Source organism: Podarcis pityusensis (genome assembly GCF_964106645.2).
Source record: "Podarcis pityusensis genome assembly, chromosome: 1".
Taxonomy (NCBI): domain Eukaryota; kingdom Metazoa; phylum Chordata; class Lepidosauria; order Squamata; family Lacertidae; genus Podarcis; species Podarcis pityusensis.
The window spans coordinates 64,638,240-64,659,969 of NC_138028.1; the positions used below are offsets into that span (position 1 = coordinate 64,638,240).

General features: G+C 43.1%; 1 long non-coding RNA gene across 1 annotated transcript; it reads left to right on the forward strand.

The window, feature by feature from the left end:
• Nucleotides 1–1,517: 1,517 nt before the first annotated feature.
• LOC308474535 lies at nt 1,518–5,859 on the forward strand. The gene is made up of 4 exons (XR_013984773.1): nt 1,518–1,573; nt 3,612–3,685; nt 4,101–4,359; nt 5,016–5,859. It is a non-coding gene; the product is annotated as an uncharacterized lncRNA (long non-coding RNA).
• The last annotated feature ends 15,871 nt before the right edge of the window (nt 5,860–21,730 follow it).

Genomic DNA, 21,730 nt, shown 5'->3' on the forward strand with positions numbered 1-21,730 from the left:
GCATTCTTTGTGGAGGCCCCCAAGTTGTGGAACTCCTTCCTCATGCAGGTGTGCCTGGCATCTTCACTATACAGGTTTTGGTGAATGCTCCTTACCCTAGCCTTTGACACCTGAGATTTGTGTTTCCAGGACTCACCCTATTCCAGCAACAGTAATCTGTTTTAACTGTTCTTAATTCTGAATCTCCATTTGTTGTAACCTGCCCTGATCAAGCTTTTGGTCCATAATTTTATGTACAGATTTAGTGATGTGATGACTGAAGTTTACCAGTATTCCCAACACCAGTAAAACCACAATCTCTACATGGGACCACACTTTCCTCTTGACAAATTCATCAGGCAAAGGAAGAGAGGATTCACTTTTCGTAGCCACTCACTCTCACTAAATATGGACACATCATAGATTTAACACACTTTAAAAGCACATGACTTCACCAAATAACCCTTGGAAGTGTAATTTACTCCTCAGAGAGCTACAATTCCCGGCACCTTTAACAAACTACAGTTCCTAGGATTCTTGGAGGTTCCCAGGTTGGTAAAAGGAGCTCTAGTCCATAGAGTGCCTGGTGGAGGTAATAACATGCAATGCATTAGCACACAGGATATGTCACCAGAACAGTAACTCAACACGAGCAAGGATTTTGCCCACCACTAAAATAAAACAGATGTTCCTGCAAGCACAACACCGGCTAAGCCGAGTTTAGAGCAAGTGTCATAGAACACAAATAAGACTCAGCAGGTATAAACCATCAGCCTTTGCTGTATCGCTCCTGTAGCTATATTTAAACCAGTGTTCAGGGCACTTTTGGGCAAATGTTCTGCGAGTAGTATTAGGAAAGCATTCATATTTAATTATTTCCTCAATAAATGAACAAAACACTTCTAAAAGAATGTAGAATTCTTGGCTTAAAAGCCTCCGCAACTGTAGACCTTGCATTAAAATAACCATAGTTAATACACTCTTGGCACATGTCACGTTAGTATTAAAAATGCAGGCCCCTGAAGTGCCTATCAAGTATGATTTTTTTTTCATAGTTCCCTCATAAAACGGTGATGGTTTAAAACGCAGAAATTCACTCAAGGCATTTTACAGGAAGAGATGCTGGGAATATGATTCTCTTATATCAGGCACATGGATCTTTTTATTTTAGCTGTGCTCCAGGTACATTAATTCTCTGATATGTTTCCTGTGTGTGTGTGTGTGTGTGTGTGTGTGTGTGATCATTCCAGGTTTGCATTAGATTTGCCATCATTTTTGTTCCCGTGCATTGCCACACTTGAAATGCAACCTCGAGCCACGCATGCTGACAGACTCCATTAGCATTAATGCTGTTCTCTTATCTCGTGTGCGCTCTCTCTCTCTTTCTCTCCTGCCCCCCCTCGCCCCCTTTCTTGTCTGATGGTTCACTGACACAGTTGACAAGGCTGACACCGCCAATCAGCTTCTACTCAGCAAGGTCACTGTTCAGACTTGACTCGTGATTGGCTGCTGTGCTTCAGTGTGTTATTACTGTCTGATTTGATCGGAGGCAGGGGGTGGTCTCCAATCAAACAGAGAAAAGGTCCTGGAGAAGGTAATTAAATCCTGTCAGAGGCAATTATCGGTTCCAGGGCCGTGACTCTGGCACTGAATGCAGATGATCTGAAGCTCTATTCTTGTAGAAATTCAAGAGGGCTTCTGGCACAGATCAGTTAGGCATAAAGGAAACAGCAGGCTTTTTGCAAACAATGCAGGTCTGCATTTTAACCTTTTTACACAGCCTTTCTCCCTCTCTTCTCCTTCCTTCTTATTCTTAGGGTCTGGCTACCTCTGAATACATTTCTTTTCTCCCTCTCCCCTCACATTCTAATTAAATTATTGACAGGGTTTCCTTTCCAAAATACACATAAGGACAAATTACAGGGGACAATGGCTTTCTCAAAACAGCGGCCAAGGAAAAGGCTCTCCACCAAGTCAAACTGAGTTGTGATTTTGGATCCTGTGCCTGAAGAAGCAACATGTGGAAGCTTGAGAGGAGTCAAATGAAGAGGCTCACTCTGACTATGCATGAGCTGCAATTCTCTACGCAGTTACCTGGGAGTAAGCTCCACTGAAATCACAGGGGGGAAGGGGACTTGTCTCCATGTTAATATGACTAGGAACAGGCTGTAAATTTACTTACACATTCTATTAGTGTGCCATAAAGAGCAGTGATTTTATCTTCAGACTGCCCAGACATCTTTTTGAAAGCTGGCGAATACAGCAAAGGCCACCTTATTTAAATCACCAAGGATCTGTTTGAAACACAAGTTGCCTTATTTGTTTTAGAAAAAGTATAAATGCTGAAGCTCAAAAACATCCTACATTTGGGATAAAAAGGGGTGTGTGTGTTAAGATTTCTTCATAAATGTGTGCCTGTTTTTATTTTTCCTGGAGATAGCACAGCTATTGCAGTGATTTTAACTTTCTTCTCTAACTGGCTTGGCATTGTAGTCACAGTCCCAAGAGTTAAGTGTGTAGAAGTGAATAGATTGGATTTATATTTGGCTGTGCTTTAGACTAGAGCCATTGAAATCAGTGGGACTTAAGACAATCATCTAATTTAAGTCCCATTTATTTCAATGTGCCTACTCTAAGCCTGACTAAATCTGATTCCAACCCAGCAGGTATAAGTAAGGTGGTACTATAGGACTGAACGTAAGAGCCCAGCTGAATCAAACGAAATATTCATATATTGTTTGCTGCTTGTTTGCCGCAGCAGCAGTTGGATGCCTTTGGGAAGCTCACAAGCAGGGCATGAAGGCAATAGCTCTCTCTGCAACCCAGCAAATGGTATTCATTGTCGTGCTGCCTCTGAGCTCGGAGGTTTTATATAACCCTCATGACTAGTTGCTGCTGATAGACCTGTCCTCAATGAATTTCTCTAATTCCCTAGCTAGTGATCAACCCTCTATCTCATGGAACCAAATGCAATAGATTTATTATGTCTTGTGTGAAAAAGTACTTCCTTTTGTTTGTCTTGAAGTCCTAAGGCAGCTCATATAGCAAAAATGCAATGGCTGGGAGCAATGGGTTCTGTCAAGCACCTCCTCTAAGTCCTGGCACTGTGCCTTGGTTTGGCCCCGCCTGAGCTCTGGCCTTGCAACCTGACACTTCCGCTTTTATATAACTAAACTGCAGGCATATAACACTCCTTGCAAGAATTATAACACTGGTTGTGCTAACTTTTATTCATGCATATGACCTCCATGGAGAAGGGAAATCAAAGCGTTTCTTCTCTGTGCATTAATTTATTATCTGTGTATAATTCTGTGAACATTTCCGCCAGTGAAATATGACGAAGCTTAAAATCAAAGTTAACGAAAATGTCAAATGCTATTGAGTACTATTTGCATGGTTTTAATCGATATCCACAAACCTCCTTTGCCTTTCATGTAAGAACGAAGGATGCAAACAAATGAAATAGTTGTTTCTATCAAACGTCAAGGGCTATCTTTGATTCCCCCACTCTCTTTTCACATAAATTTCAGGAACCCACTATCCAATCTTGCGTTGTTTTCCCCTCTTCCCATACATGTCACACATCAAATTCATTTTGACAGCTAAACAATGTTTCCTTTATTTCATTATAGTTTTCTTATCTGGAGTCAAAGCTTCATGACAATTTCAAAGAAAGGAAAATAAAGAACGATCTTCTGGCAGATAGGTACCTTATTTTTAAGAGATCTCGTGCAGATATGTTGGTAAACACTCCAGCTGTGTTTGATTTGCTTTGAAGGCAATATCCAATTCTGCTTGTTTTGCTAGCAAGTTCTGCTGCAAGTTTTGTGTTTATATCTCCCAGTCACCCATTTTGCATAACAACCACCACCACCTTTGAAGTAAAAAACCATATTGGTTATTTGGATCTTTCTCTTCATTCTTAGGTAGTTTTCGGTTACAATAAACAGCTTAACTAATTATTAAACAACAACAGGTATAAACATGAGGCTGCCTTATATTCTAGCCATGTACGCATGTAGCTACACACTCTCTACACCGGTTGGACCCACTTTTAGCCCAAACTTGCATTTGGGGACCCATTGCTTCCGCCATCTTCTTTTTCTATCATGTAACTATAGTGGCAATGCTCCTGTCATGATCCATCGTATGTCGGACTGCAACCCAATATTGAGTCCTGCACCACCTGCTGAATATTATTTCTCTACACCAACTGGCAGCATCTCTCTCCAACAGGTGACTCCACCACTACATTGCAGCAGTAATATGGCATAAACACATTAAGGTACAAAGCCTGGAGTAACAGAATGGGTTGTTTGGTGCTGAGGCTTGAGATCACCCTCTTCCGTGCCTCTCCAGGAATACTCACTAGTCTCTTTGGTAAGCCTGCTCGGATTTCCTTTAAGAAAGTTATCACTTTATTCTTCCACAGGATTTCCATGGACTGAGCAATTTAGTGTATCAGAAAACCACAGGGAGGAATTTAATATAGTGCTACGTGGCATATGCACATGTGGAATGAGGATCACATGTGGAATGAGGACTCCTCACCTCTCCTTTCCTCTCCTCTCCGTGTTCGGGGGGGGGGTTCTCTCAACCCTTCAGAGCAGATTTAGGGGGCACAATTGGTGCTGAGTGAGGAGGGGAGGGGAGTCCCATTGTACAACTGGACCCTGTTCCGCACACACAACTTAGCTGAATCCTGCCCATAGTTTCTCTTCTCACTACAGTGGTACCTCGGGTTACATACGCTTCAGGTTACAGACTCCGCTAACCCAGAAATAGTACCTCGGGTTAAGAACTTTGCTTCAGGATGAGAACAGAAATCGTGTGGCGGTGGCATGGCGGCAGCAGGAGGCCCCATTAGCTAAAGTGGTGCTTCAGGTTAAGAACAGTTTCAGGTTAAGAACGGACCTCCAGAACGAATTAAGTTCTTAACCCGAGGTACCACTGTACATGAATGAGCTGTGGTGTGACTCGACTTGTGCACTCATATCCTCTTTTGCTGTTTTTTCTTGATTTTAAATAAACTGCAGATCCCTGTGGTGTCCAGATTTGGGAAGCTGTGGTTTGTCTAAACAACGATTCATGTGAACAAGCCAGGATCAAAATGCCATTTCAGATCCTGGCATGTAAACTATTGATCCCCACATCTGAATATTTCAAAGAACAGTGGCTTTCCCCCCCCCAGAATTGGAAGCAGATGCTTAAAAACTCTGCACACTCCTGCAAAAGGAGGAAGGAACAGCCTGTGTGGCCAAGGCTCACTGTGGGTCATTCAAATAGTGGGAAACCATGGTTTTCTGCTACATCTGAATCAACTAGCTGCTAGCTAGCCAGTACTTTCAATACATGAAGCATGCAAAGCTATTACTTTCCCCACCTCCAGCCTAGTACAGGCTCTCAGCCATAAATATTTGGTGGTGGAAACTACGGGTAGTGGAGGGAGACATCGTAAATCAACATGAAACAGCATAAGCCTACGTAAACCTAAATTCTAGAAGTCCAGCATGTTTAAATTAATAACTTTAATAAAATAAAACATTACGTTTTAAAAAAATATATGTGCTAGGATTCCAAGTGCTTGTTAATCATCCTAGAGAGCCTTGGCTTCCATTGGCCAGAACGCTGCCAGGTGGGAACTGCTTTACTTTTTAATGAGCAATCTGGCAGAATATTCCCTGCATGTTTTTCTTCTTTTTAATTTTGAGAAAGGGACTAGAAACTTACTTTAATAAAAATAAAACCTAAACATCCAGAAAAAGAGGTTTGATGTACTGCTGAAGGTGGCAGGACCCTGAAGCCCTGCACGTTCCACTTGGTTACAGACCTGCCCTAATATTAATGTTGCTATAAAAGCACTGATACCTTGTCTGCTCAGGGAACATATGGTTATTATTTTTCTACCAGATACAGTCAAGATTCTACTGGTGCAGCAGCAGCAGCAGCAGACATTCCTGAAATACACTGTGTTGTACTGGACCAAGGTTGCTTGCATTGCTATGCAGGAGCCTCGCTGTTAAGTTCCTTTTATCTCCCCTTCAAAAAAGTGTTGCTTTGGTCTGGCTGTCAGGGCTACCGCAGGCATTTTTCAGCATAGTGACAGGTTTTCTGAGGTTACTAGCTGACCCCCACTATTCTTCAGCAGCGCTATCTTGCTGTTGGTAGTGGTTCTTCTAACCCGAGTTTGATTGAGGAAGAGGTAACAACACCTGCAGAGCCTGTGAGAAAGGGTCACAGATGGAAACTGTTTCTATTGACTTTCTTCTCTGCAAAAACTTCTCTTTATCGACTGTGAGTTGCATTTTTTGAGAATGAGCTGAAATTCACATGAGCAGCCAGTGTTAGCTTCAAGGCTATCACACACTATCGTCTTCCAAGAGCTGCTTTGCTTTGCTGAAGAAAGAAAGAAAGACAAACTTGTTCCACTGGGTTAGGAAATTATTTTCATTTCTTGTATGGCAGTTATTCTACTTGGCAGTATCAACATCACTGCAGTTATTTCACTAATATTTCATGTATTAATAAATACATGTTAAAGTTAGTGTCATTATGTTCCTTTCATTGGTAGTGGTTATTGTTGTGATGATATGGTGATGATGATTTCAATTTATATCCTGCCCTTCCTCTCAAAGGAGCCCAGGGCACAAAGGCCACACTGACATGTTGCAATCCTTTGGGTGCGGGGAGAGTTCATCATAAAAGTGGATGGAGCCAAAGTGAAGAAGCAGGCAGGTATTTTTACAGTATTGAAAATGACTTGATTAACCTGCACTAATTTAAAACAGCGCTAATAATGAAATTATTTTTTATTAGTGTAGATACTATTTTTAATTCACTGAACTAATTGACACAGGGTGCATTCACAATAACCTGGCTGTACAACAGAAATGTAGTTCTTCTCCATCTAGAATTGTTTATACTCATTGTCAGCATACTGCTTTCAGTCCAGATTGATTATTGATTCCACAAAAGTCGATGTGGTTACTTGATATGTGTTTCGAAGCCCCTTCCTTGATTTGGTTATCCATGCTTTTTCCTCCATGCACATGGCCCAGCTGAATGAATAAAGGAGTATAATAGAATCATAGAGTTGGAAGAGACCACGAGGGTGATCTAGTCCAACGCCCTGCAATGCAGATATTATTATTTTTTTTGCCCAATGTGGTGCTTAAACCCATGACCTTGAAATCCAGAGTCCCATGCTCTACTGACTGAGCTATCCGTGACTGCCATTTTCGTATACACCTACCTACAGTGTCATTGGGCAGGTGTGGATACACATACACAACACTGCTGGGGGTCCTGCCTAGATCTGTTTTCAAATGGACACACTGCAGAATCAGTCTTCATTCAATCAGCTTTTCAGAATGAAACCAGTTTATCAATTAATGATTTTCAGGGGCAAAAAAAAAAGGGGGGGGGAGCAATAGATCCAGATTGTGTGTGTGCACTGAAAAAACAAGTACTCTTCTCCATTGATTCAAAAATAAAATGTCATGTGTGTATGAAGCCTTATTTGAAGAAGCACTAATAATGACTTATTTGATTGGCATGCACTCATTTTAAAAAGCATTGCATTGGGGTCTTTTACTGCATTTGTAGTTACATACTATTATGAATTGGGGTAGGTGCAGGCTCTCCATAATTCCTGGGTTTAGTAAAAATTAAAATTAATCAAGCTTTGATTAAACTTTGCCAAACACCAAAGCCCCCTGGATTTAGTTATGCTAAGGAGCCAAGCCACCTTGCAGGTGCGGTGATGGCCCATCACAAAAACCATCAGAGGGCAAGACTGCTAGGCAAGGGGCTGTGGGGTCCTTTCTTTGCTGGGTGTGAGTGGGCAGATTCAGAGGCCAGGCTTAGGGTTGCAACTTTGAATGACATAGGCTGAAGGAAGATCCTTGGAGTCAGCTAGAAATGAAAAGATGGAAGAACAGAATTCCATGTGAGCTAGAGATGATAGGCTGGAACAAAGAGACACAGAGGGTGGCTTTTTGCTGTCCTTTGAATCCAATGCTGCCCTTATAGGGGAAGCCAGATCCTCATGGGATGTGAAAGCTCTGCAATCCCTCCATCTAGGTGCAGGTTGTATATACAGTCGTAACTCAGAAGTCGAATGGAATCCATTCTGGAAGTCCGTTTGACTTCCGAAAACATCTGAAAACCAAGGCACAGCTTGCGATTGGCTGCAGAAGTTTCCTGCACTCAAGCAGAAGCCGCGGAAGCTGCGTCAGAAGTTCAGCTTTAGAAAAACATTCGCAAACTGGGACCCTTACTTCCAGGTTTGCAGTGCTCGGGAGGCAAAACTTTTGAGTCACAAGGCATTCAAGAACCAAGGTACATGTAAATAAAACCCTCCACAGTGGTATCTCCAGTTACGGACGGGATCCATTCTGGAGACCCGGCTGTATCCCAAAAAGTCCGTAACTGGAGGCGCCCTTCTGCGCACACATGTGGCGCAGTTGAGCACTTCTGCGCATGCGTGTGCAGCGAAACCTGGAAGTATACACTTCCCAGAGGGATATGTAAGCAGAGGTATGACTGTGTCATAAAGACACAACAGTCTCTGCTATACCTCATTGCCTCAAAAGGGAACACAGACCCTGGTAAGCATTCCTGCAACCCCTGGAATCTTGCACATTGGAGTGTCGTGTAACAATACACTACAGTGGTGCCTCGCAAGACGAAATTAATCCGTTCCGCGAGTCTCTTCGTCTTGCGGTTTTTTCGTCTTGCGAAGCACGGCTATTAGCGGCTTAGCGGCTATTAGCGGCTTAGCGGCTTTAAGAAAAACGTTTCGTCTTGCGAAGCAAGCCCATAGGGAAATTCGTCTTGCGGAACGACTCAAAAAACGGAAAACTCTTTCGTCTAGCGAGTTTTTCGTCTTGCGAGGCATTCGTCTTGCGAGGCACCACTGTAATTCCAAAAAGCACTGCACTGGGTTCTTTGCTTCATTGAAATAACTAGAGATACCCCCCCCCCATCACACATACACATATCACATGATATGCCAGTGCTGTCACTCTCTCACACACAGACAATCCTACACAGGCAGACCGAAAGACAATCACACACACATATACAAGAAAATCAGTCGTCTCTCTCCCCCCCCCCCCCCGCTTCTTACGCTTCATTTCATCTACCCCACTTTGCCTTAGTGCCACAGCACTCCAGCAAGGAGGGGATGATGTGAACTGGAATTCCAGCATTTCACTGGGATGGGCAGAAAGGTTCTTCCAGCCTCACAATGGGGATGATCATTGCTCCCCCTACCTGCTCATCAGACGACCCATTTAATGAGCAGAGAGTGAGGGTTATTTGTACTTCCATGTGGAACTGGTCTGGGTGGGAATGTATCAATCTCTCCACCCAGCTCAATGCCCTGGAGAGGATGACAAATCCAGTTCCCTTGAGAAATCCAATTTTCACTTAAAGAAAAACCTACTAGTTCTTGTGCTTTTAGGATTTAATAATTTTGAGTATGTAGTGGAAAATGTTTCTAGTAGAATCTTGCGCTGCTGAGCAAACTTCATCAACTCCCATCTGCCTTCAAGCTTCAACGTAATTAGAACCAAAATGTTTGCAGAACCAAAGTTTGCATTCAAATATATGTATGCCAATGGCTTGAGCCAACCTCTAAATCAGAATCAGAAGTTCAGACCCAGGATTTCTTTGACAACTGGGAAGAGTGGGTGGGGGAGCAAAGCGAGCTCTGGGTTTACATTTACTGTAACAGGGAAAAAGAGAGCCAGATGTGACTGTCATCAAAGCCCTGAAAGATTATTATTAGTTCTATTTTATGGAGCATCCTTCCTCCAAAGAGATCATAGCCCCAGACTCATAACAACCCTATCATGCAGACCAGGCTTCAAGTTAGTGAAATGCCCAGCATCACCTAGTTAAATTTGTGGCTGAGAGCCAAATTGCACATTAAACAGAAAATCCTTGATCAGATCTCCTGCCATCTTTGTATTCTCCTAAAAGCAGCTGTGGGGGGAGCAATTTGGATGAGGGCCATGGTACTGGGGGAAGGGGGCTTAACTCTACTGCATGCTTATTTCCCAGGGCAAAACATGCATGCAGTCACAAAACTGGTGTTAACTGTTAAAGTGATAACTGCACTGGTTGCTGTTTTGCTATCAGCCCAAGTTCAAGGTACTTTGTGTCAATCCCACAAAGGCCTAAAAAACTTAGGCCCGAGGTACCTTAGTGACCATCTGATTCCTTATGCTCCAAGGATTCAGGTGGCGCTGCAGTCTAAACCACTGAGCTTCTTGGGCTTGCCGATCAAAAGGTTGGCGGTTCGAATGCCCATGAGAGGGTGAGCTCCCATTGCTCTGTCCCAGCTCCTGCCAATCTAGCAGTTTGAAAGCACACCAGTGCAAGTAGATAAATAGGTACCACTGCCGCGGGAAGGTCAACGGTGTTTCCATGTGCTCTGGTTTCTGTCATGGCGTTCCGTTGTGCCAGAAGTGGTTTAGTTATGCTGGCCACATGACCCGGAAAGCTGTTTGAAGACAAAACACCAGCTCCCTCAGCCTGAAAGTGAGATGAGCACCACAACCCCATAGTCGCCTTTGACTGGACTTAACCACCCAGAGTTCCTTTACCTTTACCTTACCTTATGCTCCACTTCAATGGCTAAGATCCTCTGATGAGACACTTCTAGCAGTTCCCCAAGCCTCTGAGATTTGGTTTTCGCCAGGAACCAAGTCTTTAATGTGGCAGACCCCATCCTGTCAAACTCCCTACCAGTAAATAGCTGGCAGGACCCATTCTTTTCTCCTTTCCAATGCCTTTTGAAAAACTTTTTGTGTAGACAGGCCTTTTCCACATGGTTTCCCCGCCTTTCAACCTGTCAGTATTTGTTTGTATTTACAGAGGTTTTTAATTATGCTTTAAGGATATTTTTGTGGCTCTTTTGTTGATTTTTAACCTTATATGTTATACTCCACCTTGCTATAGTTTTATGAAAGTGTGGGGTATACATTCGTAAAAATAAAGAAAAGAAACTACAGATACAAAATGCGTACCTGTATATGGCTCTATGTGCCTAATTCATGAGGGCCATTTGCACGTGGCACAAGAGAAGGGGCTAAGCCCTTCATTCACAAGAGCCACAGCCCCAATCCAATTTGTGGCCTGCGTGCTGGTTTTAGGAAAACAAAACCACATATCTCCTACATTTTGTTTTGGCCTAAGCAGAAATGTTTACTTAAGTTTCCCACATCCAAACATAAAACTCTAGCCACAGCACCACAGTGACTCTCCAAACATGAGACTGGTCTGTGAGGGCATGGCATAAAACCTATTAACTACCCTAAAACCCATTTTTTTCTCACTATGCTTCCCTCGCTTTTATTTGTCTGTCAAGAGTTCAGAGAAATTGGAATAGGAGTGGAGATTGAGATACCCAGTTCTTTCAGATTATTGCATGTTTGCCCCCTGAAAGCTTGTGTAACCTGGAATGTGCCAGCTAGGTTTCTTGATCGTCTAAATGCCACAGTTACCCACATAGTGACTTCCCCTCTTCCTCTCTTTTATAAAGAACTGTAGGCTTATCCAAGTATCCCGCAGCCTGAGCATGTAATTGGAGTGTGAAAACAACATACGATTATAGTCCTGCTTAAAAAGAATTATACAAGTTTATGGATATCAGGCATGGATATTTTATGACACTGTGGCATTAGATGCAGGTAGCCAATGCTCTCACCATTCCTGACCAAAGCCCATGCTGACTGGAGCTGATGGAAGTTGTAATCCACAAGACCTGAAGGGTGCCTTGCTGGCTAGCCCTGCTCAACTATCATAATCAGTTTGAACAAACTCACGGGGAAATGGAAGCTAAGCACCAAACTACAGCACAACATGAGTATTCAAACAAGCAGGCTTAACCTGTACCTTAACTTGTGCCTCACCCCAAATGCAGAGGAAATCCATCACGAAAAAGTGGATAGTGATTTGAATAAAGTTTGCATATGCAAATTTATATGCCTAGATGCAGATTTAGAACAATTCGCTATACTATTTACATGTCCTAGTCCAACTTTGTTCATTTTTTCTGAAAACAACATCGTCTTCATCTTCTTACTCATAGCCGAGTAAGATTGTCTTCCATGAACACGTTCTTAACGGTGAGTCCATAAGTGCCTGTGGAGGCCAGTTCTGGATCCACATGTCCTTCCTCAGTGGGGACATTGGTTTCCAGGTTGGAGTTGATCATGGTGAGGGTTTGCCAAACGTGCCTTCCTCTTAGCACATTTCTCCCTTTCGTCCTGAGTTCGAGCGTCTTCAAAGTCCATGAAAACAACAACAACAACAACAACAACAACAACTGCTTTTGGGAACAGGAAAAACCAGTTTTCCCCTGAATTTTTCCAATTTTATTCTGGGCTTTCACATTTCTTCACTATACATAGCATTTCATTTATACTGATCCCTAGCTATAATGGTATGTACTGTGTGTGTGTGTGTGTGTGTGTGTGTGTGTGTGTGTGAAGTAATCAGTTAACACAGCTTTCTGCATTGTTGTTTTTTTTTTTCCAAATGATATTTATTAAAATTTTCAAAGATACAGAAAGTGAGAATTAAAATACATTCAAAGCCTTATTTTCATACATCCACTTTCCGGGACTCCCCCCTTCCCCCACCCCTACCATATTCCTCTTTCACATTGTTGGCTCCACAAGCTCTCAGTTCTAATTGAAACTTAATTTATTTAAACCATTATCCGAATTTGAAATTTATACACTCCTCATCAATACTCTTAATAAAAGACAAAAATTCTTTCCCAGGGCCCACCCCATTTTCATTCCACAATTTCCCTTTTTTTAATAATAATGACACCCCACACAGTAGAAATATCAAAAATAAGAAATAAAAAGTATAGTAGATGAAAAAGAACCAGTTCAAAAAAAAAGAAGTTAACAAGCCTTTGGATTTTAGTTCTCCCCCCCCTGTCCCCGGTTTAATTTCCCCCTGACACCAAACCATGTTATCCGCCTGGAATTCTTAAAGTCCATAAATCACCTATTTCCCCCAACTCCTTGCTGGCTTTTTCTTTTTATAGTTATTTTTTTTTTTTTTAAAAAAACACTTAACTTCAGATCTTTAATAAAACTCCCCCCATTGTTCTTTCCAAATTGTAGTCCAATTTCCTCTTGTTCCGCTGCTAAAACGTTCTAATTCAGAAGCTTAGTAACTCTGCAGGGATTATTGTTATTCAGGAACAAAAACTTGCGTTCAGTCCCTTCCTTTCTTCAATAGAAAATTCTATTGTCTCCTTTAGCTGAACACCCTGTAGACAAAATATTATTTCCGTTTTGCAGCTTTCCCAGAAGATAACCAGTCCTGTAAAATTCCAATGGTGTTTTTCCACTTACGACCATCTTTGTAATGTCCCGAAACTCCTCTAGGGGGATTGTTGTAACTTTGTTTTCTCTAGTCCAAAAGTCCGATTGTTATCCATGTTTTCGCCATTTTGTATCCAAATTTCAACGAGTTATAACAAATTGTAACAAATTTAACCAGCAAAGTTCTCATAATAAAATCCTCTCTGCTTTCCGACTTTGACAGCTACTTTGACAGCTGTCAAAATCTCCGGCTCTTTTCACCAGGCTCTCTCTTCAATCACCCCGGTTCCCAGGGGGGGGGGGTCACGTTTCCCTTCTCCCTCAGTTCTTCCTCCAGCACAGTTCTTGTAGTTCCCCATCGTGGAATTCTTAGTTTTTATCAGCAATACAAATCTTTTTGGACCTTGGTTTCCCCGTCCTTGTTTTGGAAGGTTTACAGTAGGGGGGGGGACTGACTTCCTTTTTGGATCCCCCCCCGCTCGTGTCCAATCCGAAAAAAAAAATTCTTTTTTTTCCTCCTTTTGAACCCGGTTTCCAAATTACTCACGGGTTGTTGTTAAGAAGTCCGAATTTTCAATGGAAGAAGTCAGCGCTCTCCGCCGGATGGCATGCGGCTGCGCTCGGCAGGGATAGCAGAGGACTCAAAGCACCACGCTTCTCCCCGGCACCCGATCCGTAGCCTTTAAAAAGGCTCCTTCACGAGTCGGGAGGGCGCTAACGGTGCCAGCCGAGTCTCCATGTCCACGGCCCTCGTGGCCGTGGTTTTTAAGGGTCCCCGCATCGCCGGTGCGGTAGGACCCAGCCCCTGCCGAGCAGACTCCCTCCGGAGCTCGGAGGGAGTCCGCCATTCGGCGATGGCGCCAACCCGGAAGTCCGCCAACCCGGAAGCTTTCTGCATTGTTGGACTATCCTTGGGGATGTGGCTATATGCCAAAATGAGAGCCTGCACATCAAAATTCAAATAGTATCAATTGATAATGAAGCCGGACACTATATACACCTTCTGCTGTTTATTTCATAGATTTAATGCTTGGACACTGAGGGCCAGTTTATACAATTGTGACCCCATAAGTAATCTGTGGGATTGCTCATACTTGTGGACAGAGTACATGCAAAGAGAGTGACATTTAAAGTAATCTTATCATGTGGGCAGCCCATGCTCTATGCATCATCCGCTCACCCGTACAGCTACTATGTGCCCAGAGGGCTTTGTGTCCAGTAAGGTTCTCTTAACTACTGGTCTCTCCCTCTATCTACTACCACAGACAGCCAGGAAGACATTTCTTTTTGTACATTTCTGGATTTTCTTCACTTGAGAGACATGCATCTGCAGGCATAGTTCAGGGATCGTAAGCAAATGCTTTGAATGCAGAATATTCCAGGTTCAATCCCAGGGGTCTCCAGGTAGGGCTGGGAAAACCTTTTGTAAGACACCCCGGGAATTTGCTGCCAGTCAGAAGAGAAAACGCTGAGGCAGAGGGGCCAGTGGTCTGGCCAAGGGCAGATTCCTCTGCTTCTATGATTTGGAGTTATGAGTTACAAAACAGTGGTATAGGAACCGCATACACTTCGTTTGCAGCGCATTGGTAACCCCATCAGCCTTTTTACAAACTATATCTTGATATGGTATTCAGCTAAGTTTTACTTAGGTAGGTGCACTGAAAAGAATGAAAATGACTGAGGTTCATTAATTTCAATGGGTTTACTCTGAACAAAACTTAAAGGTAAAGATAAAGGTACCCCTGACTGTTAGGTCCAGTTGTGGCCGACTCTGGGGTTGCGGCGCTCATCTCGCTTTATTGGCCGAGGGAGCCGGTGTACAGCTTCTGGGTCATGTGGCCAGCATGACTAAGCCGCTTCTGGCGAACCAGAGCAGCGCACGGAAATGCCGTTTACCTTCCCACCGGAGTGGTACCTATCTACTTACACTTTGACATGCTTTCGAACTGCTAGGTGGGCAGGAGCAGGGACCAAACAACGGGAGCTCACCCCGTCGCAGGGATGCGAACCGCCAACCTTCCAATCGGCAAGCCGTAGCCTCTGTGGTTTAGACCACAGTGCCACCCACATCTACTCTGAACAAAACTTAGCTGAATACTATTCACAATGTCTTAGCATTTGCTAATGCTGTCTCTGACAGGCATTTTCAAGGCAGCGTAGACTGATGGAGGTGCATGTTTTGGGGTTTGTTTTTTTTTGGAGTTGCTGGTTTGCAGATGTACATGGGGAATAGTGCCCCCACCGAATGACTGACCTTCCAGCCTGGCTGATGACCAGGAAACGAAGGACGTCCACCTATTTTCTGCATGCGGAGCCACTCCTACCACCACCACCACCCACGGTGAAGGTGGGGCAGAAAGGTTGCCAAAGGTTACAACTGCATCAGAGGGCCAAACACCACAAAAATTGAGTGTGGCATGACCATAAAGTGACTGCCCAGCCCTGCACACACAGATCAGTAGATGAGAAAACTCCCCTCCACGCACAACTTCTATCTGCCTTTCTGAAGCGACAATTTGCTGTGCGCTATTTTAAAGGGTGCTGAATTAAATGGGCTGAATTAAACGTCTTACCTTTCCCCCCAAAGACTTCCCCCCCACATTTTCCAAAGGTCAGCTACAGCAGTCACCTCCCCTTCTGTATTCACTGCTTGCCTCTATCATTCCATCTCTCCCGTACCTCATTATCTGCCTCTCTCTTATCTTTCTGTCTGGGTCTCTCCCTTCCTTCCTGTTAGAGAATAGAAAAATAAAAGGGTACTCGATTAGCAATGCAGTTTGTGCCAGAACTCCCTTGTCTCGCCCTCCAGGGACTTCCTATCTAGCCATTAACAACAACAAAAGTGGTGAATACCAGCAAGTGTATGTAAACAACAGAGAAGCACTCACTTTGCCCCTTTGAAATGGGGCAGCACTCTAGCGGAGAGGGAACACTTTTTCCCTCTCCATTGTGGTGCTGAGGTCACCCTGGTTGCAGTCTGATGAAGCCCAGGGCAGCCGAGCAGAACAGGGTGCTCACTGTAAGGAAAGATCCTGGGACAATGAAGGTAAGATGGCAGGATGCCTGGCTACTAGCACTCGTCCTCTGGCTTCCCTCCTCTAGTGATCATCGACAGTGCTCAGGGATTATCAGAAGTGAAGTTCTGCTTCCAATAGTGCCTGAGAACCAGTGACGACTGATGAATGTCCTAGTAGCAGAAGCTGGAGGAAGAGTGTTGATCATGGACAATGCACAATGTGTCTTTCCCTGCCACGGCTGCAGAGGCCACCAACAAAATATGTGGGTTGTGGAGAGGGTCAAATGAAAATGCTTGGGAGGATAGACCTGGCCCACAAGCCAGGAGTCTGCTATTCCATTTCTAAAATATGCCAGCATTATTATTTTCCATATCACAGATGTGGGAGAGCAGGGACTGAGGCTGAAAGAGAGTGGCTTGCCTAAGGCTACCTACCAAGTTGACCACAATGGGGAGATTCAAACTGGGACTTCTTTGATTTTCAACTCAGTCTCTTGGCTCCTATGCTACAGCAACTCCTGCAAAAACCAGGAGTCATGTAGTGGGGCCAGATTAAGAGGCTCTAAGCCAGGGGTATCCAAACTTTTTCCAAAGAGGGCCAGATTTGATGAAGTGAACATGCATGAGGGCCGATCAAAGTTGTTGTTGACCTATTTTTAGGATTGAAGTTGTTAAGCTATTTCCTAAGTTGATATATTAGTTCATTCCCCAATTTGATTAGAGTTCAACGCTTCCATTTGCTGAGAACTCTTAAGCTGCATCCAGCCATCCTTTTAATGGGGGATGGGGGAGCAGAGAGTGGCTAGGAGCTGAACACATTTGATAGGGTGGCACATTAAAATCCACAATGCTCCATAGCTACTGGACAATGGAAGCTTGCAACCTTATTCTACTGAGGTCTCTCAGCATTCTTGAAGTAAGACATTTGTTTAAGTTCCTTGCTGGATCAAGGCTTTACTTCTCATTCTCTGAAATATCAAATGATTTCAAGTTGCTTTCACTTCTGTTTTCTTCCTGAGCTATCATGTGATATTGCCCAGGGCTGTTAAGTAGTTTATGTATGTCACTCCTGAAGAGGCTGAAGACTACTGATGGGGAAGCAATTTTATGTATAGTTTATCTTCCCAGTTAATCCAAGTAGACACTGCACACTTTGGGCCCTACATGAATAAAATACAATAAGCCACGGTGGAAAAGTGCAATGGCACTACAGTGAACATTGGTATAAAAACACCCCACAGTTGGCTTTATAATGGAGAGACTACTGGAATGAATGGAGAGGGAGGGAGGGAGGGAGCTTATAAAACATGTTGACAGACTTTGGGTGCTTTTAGACAGGAGTTTATTTGGAATTGGGGCTGTAAGTTTTTTTACAGCACCCACAAGATATCCCCCATTTATTTCCTTATTTCATTTATTTAGACCATTTCTATACCACTTAATATATGAAACTATCTATAAGCGATGTACAGAAAACTAAAACAACAAATGTTACAAAAATACACAGTGTTACATATTCAAACATTACATCACCACTGGTGACCTCATGCTGGAGGTGGTAGATTATTTTGTCTACCTGGGCTCCACCATAACCAGCAAATTCTACACTGATGCTCAGCGGCACAACCGTATTGGCAAGATAACTACAGCAATGGCTTGCCTCACCAAAAGGGTTAGGGAGAATGTGATGCTAATGAGCAATACCAAGTTGAAGATCTACCAGGCTTTCTGCTTTATGGAAGTGGGTCATGGGCAACTTACACCTGCCATGAGCTATGCCTCAATGTCTTCCACATGCGCTGCGTCAGGAAGATTTTGGGCATTACATGGCAGGACAGAGTCTCAAAAAAAGAAAAGAAAAGAAAAGATGTGCTTTCCCAAGCCCACATTCTCAGGATGTTTTCACTTATGTTTATTTCCACCAACTGGCACATGCTGAAGGCAGGTCCAATTTTCAGTAAGCAAGTTCAGCGAAGCTGTGGGCAGTATTCTACTAAATAAATATTTGATCAGAATGACTTCCTATGGTGCACCAAGACTATCTCCCCTCTCCTCCCCCCACACCTGCTCCCTACCACCCCCAAAACAGCTCTGGAGGGTTGGGGAAAACCCCATAACAGATTTAGGGGGTGGGTTGGGAAGTCAGATTTCGACAAGCAGAAGCCATTCCATTCACACAAAGTGCCACTTAGCACTATGTTGAATGCAACCTTGTGATCGCAAGATCTCCATACAATGCATAGAGGGGATTACCTCAGACAAAGTAATATCAGCACACTGGGAATATAAAAAATAATAATAGGATGGAGGACTTGTGTAAGAACTCTGCTACTCAAGACCTGTGTAGTAAACTTTCTTAAAAAGGAGCACCACCATTGAAAATGGATGGTCATCGCTGGTAGCATTTGTTATACGCATATATCCTAGTTGTTTCTAGTCATTTTATGTACTAGAAACTTAATTTATATATTTATATTTAAGGACAGTTGACTCTCTCCTTTCATTTTAGATACTGAAAATAAGAAGGTATTGGTTCTCGTACAGCTACCAATGCCAGAATATTCAGTGTACTAGGAGAAAGGCATGCTATTGAAAAATATGAACATATTCATGTGGCATATTTTGCAGTGAACCTACTCTCAAATAGAAGCATACAAAATTTGACTCATTTGTGAAAATGATAGGTATACATACGAACCTATTTATTATAAATAGTATAGTAACACTCTCAGATACAGACAATATAAAGGTTGCAGAGAGAAAAGGATGTGGCTTTCTGATCTGAAAATAAAATTGAAGTTGACATCTGCAAAGGAATTACAAATTAACCAAAGGGTAGCTAAGCTATGCTTTGGAAAAGGGAAAAAAAGTTATCTGAAAAGCAAAGTAAAATTTGTTATGTATTGTTGAACTTTTCTCCCAACTCCAACACAAATCGGTAAAAAGATTTAGTTTCTCTCCAAGCATTTCCAGCTGAACTGACCTCTGTATACATCCAAGCACCTAAACCAATTGTAGAGGTAGCCCTGTAAATGCAAACAAGTTCAGTATTGATCTACTGTAGAAAAGAGTTGAGCCTGAACACTACTGTGCCACAAAAAGAGGAAGTAAGCTCCATTAGAAGCTTGCTTTTCTATTATATAGTTCTTCTAGGGGTAGTGAGTTCAACGACAAAGCTCCTTGAATAGAGGCTGTACACACAGTAAAGCTTTGGATTACATAGAAAAAAAGAGGATTGCATAGAAAGAAAAAGATAACTCTGGGGGTGCGGTCCCATGGTCCCTTGTGCACACGGAAGGGCTTTTGATTGAGTGGATGCCCCCACTAATGTTAGAGTAGGGCAAGGGATTTGTGCCCATTCGCCTTCCTTCCTGTGGTCCACTTGGCTCCAGAGTGTTGACAGACCCTCCCGAGTGAGGTAGGAGGGGACAGGAGGGAGAATTCACAAACACTACCTCCCCCCTCCTCTTCCACTAAAAGAAGTGTCCACTAGAAGGCCTTCTGTAGACACAAGGGCACTAATTGGATTCAATCCTAGACCATCCCATTTCCAAGTGAAGCAGAGTATTCACTCACTGGTCAAAGCACTCAGCTTTACTTAGAAAGATTCAATATAAGCCTGTCATCCTGCTCAAGTTGGAGGGACCTTAGCAAGTTGCTATCACTTAGCAGCAGCTCTCCAACTGCAAAAGAGGAATAATTGTACCCTACTGTACAAAGAGATTGTGAGAGAACAAATGAAAAAGCATCTGATTGAGAAGTATGGCCACACAGTGCACCAGTCTTAGTCTACCCATCAGACCCTCTCTCTGCTCTGCTTCAAAAAGTGATTTAAAGCTTTGGGATTGCAGGGGGAGAGCAGGATCGTAAAAAAATAATACTCTCCCTGCTTCTTCCAGAATTCTGCATGGGGGAAATTAGGATACAAGCTATTACATGCAAAAAGAAAGAAAGAAAGAAAAGGGTACAGTGGTGCCTCGCAAGACGAAATTAATTCGTTCCGCGAGTTTTGTCGTCTTGCGATTTTTTTCGTCTTGCAAAGCACGGTGTCGGGAAAGTTTTGGAAAAGCTTCAAAAATCACCAAAGTCTTTAAAAACCTCAAAAAAGGCTGCCACACCGCGTTCTATGAGTTGCTCCTCGAAGTCAAGTCGCAACTGTATTAACGGTGTTAAGAAAAAGGAAACAAACTTGCAAGACGTTTCCGTCTTGCGAAGCAAGCCCATAGGGAAATTCGTCTTGCGAAGCAGCTCAAAAAACAAAAAACCCTTTCATCTAGCAAGTTTTTTGTCTTGCGAGGCATTCGTCTTGCGAGGTACCACTGTAATTAATAACAAATGGATTTTAAATATGTCAGACTTTGTTTTCCCGCCCCCTCAAATCTTTTTGCAAATCAAATTTTCAGTGCAATCCTATATACACAGCTGCTCAAAAATAAGCCCCATTGAGTTCAATAGGAGTCACTCCCAAGTAAAATAAATACAGTATTGCCGTCTCGGCATCTCCGGAGAAGGGAAAACTAAAAATACAAGCCCTGCCACAGTTATCAAAGAAGGAAGTGCTTATGTTTGGGAAATGCATGAAGATTAGTTCTGGGACACCATGGGAGGAAAGTACGTAAATGTTGTGGGGATGAGACTTTGGTGCAGGCATTCTCTGCAGCTTTATCTGTTGAATTTGGTTTCACTGGCAACAGCCTGTTTCATCTGTGGAAGATGCAGCTGTTGAAGGAGGCTCTTGCCTATGAAAGCCCGCACAAATCTTGGTCATGCCACAGAGCATTTTCTGTTTCCTTGTTAACCCTGTATTTCATATGTCCTAGCTTAAGATCTACATCAGATGAAGCATCTAAGGAGTTCCCACTTTCAGATACTTGTGAGATAAGATTAAAAGTAAAACACTTTGAATCTAAAGTTCAGGAAGTCCAGTATAATTGCACCTTTTACATCCTGCATTGCACTCCAGCAGCTGAATTCCATAGCTCCCAAGAGCCAACTTATAGAGATGCTGTGCTGTTTGATTTGGCACTGCTCAAGGACCTTGGCAGATGATCAAATAAGGGGCACAGAAGAGCAAGAACAGCCTTAAGAAACTGTCTGGGCTGCTGCTGCTGCTATGACTTTTGTGGAGCGAAAAAATATCACAAAATAGCTGTGCCTATTAACCAGTCACGCATTTCTCTGGCTTAACTTTTTTATCTCTCTGCAAAATAAATGTGCAGCCTGCTCCTCTGCCTATTTACTTAGAAATAAGGCCCTCTGGGTCCAGTGGGGTTTACTTCCAAATAAGTGTGCGCAGGATTAAAGCCTAAACAGGTTTGTTCTGTGGACCTCCTTATTCATTTTACTTGCGTCAAACTCTGGAATGCCGGGAGATTTGGTT